Source organism: Peromyscus eremicus, chromosome 3, assembly GCF_949786415.1.
Source record: "Peromyscus eremicus chromosome 3, PerEre_H2_v1, whole genome shotgun sequence".
In the NCBI taxonomy this organism is placed as follows: Eukaryota; Metazoa; Chordata; class Mammalia; order Rodentia; family Cricetidae; genus Peromyscus; species Peromyscus eremicus.
Window position 1 is genome coordinate 95,395,087 of NC_081418.1, and position 2,498 is coordinate 95,397,584.

The following is a 2,498-nucleotide window of genomic DNA, read 5'->3' on the forward strand; positions in this document are numbered from 1 at the left end:
ATGTGCCTTATGTCATTGCTTTAGCTGTTAACTTGACACATATCTAGAGAAACCCTGAAGGAAGGATCTCAACTGAGTAATTGCCTTCATCAGACTGACCTGGGAGCATGCCAATGAAGCATTTTCTTGATTCCTCACTGATGTGGGAGGGCTCAGCTCACTGTGGGTCTGGGCTGTGGAAGAAAGCTAACTGACTGTGAGCCCCCAGCCAGCCCCCAGCCAGCAGCATCCCTCTGCTGTTTCTGCTTCAAGCTCCTGTCATGGCTTCCCTTGATGATGGTTGTTTTTGGTCATGGTTTATTGCAGCAACAAAAAGCAAATGTTTTCTCAACGAGGGATAAAGAAATTGTTGGATGTGTTGTTGAAAACCTCATAGCCTTGTCTGTACGAAGTCCAACACTTTCTCAAGCCATAAAGGGTGGTAAAGATTTCTGTCTCCCAAGACACCAACTCCTGGGTCATGTGGTATCTTGTGTGCCTGCAGAACTGTAGAGGGCCCAAGTGCTCAAATCCTGACCTGAGCTTCTCACTATGGAGAACTTCAACTCTATTACATCCATGGGTTTTCCTTCCCTTGACAAATACACTTGGTGCTTAGAGCAGCAGCACCAAGAGACACTGTCTGCTGCTGTGAGCTTCATTCATTGCAAAGGTGCGCGGAGTGTAAGCAGGAGACAGACCAGGAGAGCCAAACCCTAAGTGTCCAAGGCTGTTCCCACCCTGCCTTCTGCGCAAACTCTTTAGCTCAGGACTGGGATGGACTCCCTCATCCCTTCTCCTCAGTACTAGGAACAGTGGATAGGAACTGCTAAAGAAGCTCTTGGGGTATGCACTGCTTCTGCATTCTGGGGTACACACTGGGCACCCACTTCACGCAAAGGCAGGGCTTGATTGGCTGGTGGCTCTGGGACAGTCCCTGCCCTGGATTATCAGGTATGTGATCACACAGGAGCAATTGGTGAAGAAAGACTAAGCCTTTTCTTAGGCGGAAACTGTATCTATTATGGAGTTGAGAACAGGCATCAATAGATATACCCTGAAATAAATGAACAAATGGATTAGAAAAACAACCTTAAGTCAGCTTTATTTTTAAAGTGCTTGAGATTTAAAAAAAACAAACAAACACAGCAGTACTGAAGACAGTGTGGGGATGCTTGAGGACCAAGTGGATGTGCATAGCAAGATGGATGGAAGGTCAACGTTTGCTAGCTTCAGAAAGTTGGAACCAGACCACAGCGAAGATGTCTAATTACTGCTTACAGGTTCCTTATAAAGGTGTTTACCTGCAGGGAAAGAAGATCTAATGTTACACTGCACAGTTTCAATACTCCCCTGCAGTGTATGCATCTCCAGTCTCATGAGCATTTATGAGGCGAGGAAATGTGAGCTGCCCAGGGTCAGAGAGCACCAAGTGGCAGCTGGGCACAGAACCCACGTCTTCCATGTCTCTCACTTTAGAGCACCTTAGAGGGGGGCGTCAGCTGGCCAGCAGACGCTGGAGTCAACTGGCTGATACTAACCCAGCACACTTGGAGCTGGGATTTTACTGTAACTTGCATAAAATCCCAGGGCTTTGAAGTGTGAAATGCAAGTGAAGTACAAAGCAAAGGCCAGACACAGAGAGGAGGAGAGGAGAGCACTGCACTGGGAACCACTGCCAAGGCCAGACACAGAGAACAAGAAGAGGAAAGCAGTGCACTGGGAACCACTGCAAAGGCCAGACACAGAGAGCAGGAGAGGAGAGCATTGCACTGGGAACCACTGCAAAGGCCAGACACAGAGAGCAGGAGAGGAAAGCAGTGCACTGGGAACCACTGCAAAGGATAGACACAGAGAGCAGGAGAGGAAAGCAGTGCACTGGGAACCACTGCAAAGGCCGAGGTTCTGCCCACCTGTCTCATGAGTTCTTCTTGTTTGGCAGCGTTTTCAGAGAAATCGTCACTGACGTTCAGCACCAGCACTGGCATGTGCTGCAGAGCTTCGAAGTGGAGCCTGGAGCAGCAAGACAGAAACGCCAGGGTAACATCATTTACCCACCACACTACCATCAGAACCTGACGCCTCTGCCTGTAGACAGTAGTTTTAAAAGAATTCAATGAAACTGCCTGCAAAGTGGAAGGCTGAGACTCTCTCTAGTCCTGAAACTGCTACTGAAGTCAGCACTCCAAACATTTGAAGTGAACACTCCAAGCCTGAAGGAGGACAGGCAGAAACTAAGAAGTCTATTCAAATGGACATTTTTCTAAAACATTTCAGCCCTCCATCCTGAGCCAATTGTGACAAGCATTCATCACAAGGCACAAACTAGGGAGGAGGAAGGAAAGGAAGGAGGGAGAGAATCTACCAGATGCCCCTTCGGGACGCATGGGTTGTATTTGACAGGACATCTCCTAGCTGACAGATGTTGGGCACTTCCCTCTGTGTCCTTACAGTCCTGGGCTGTGTGCTCAGCTTGTGCTCAGCATGGCGGTGGAGGCCTCTGTCTGCCGGTTACATAC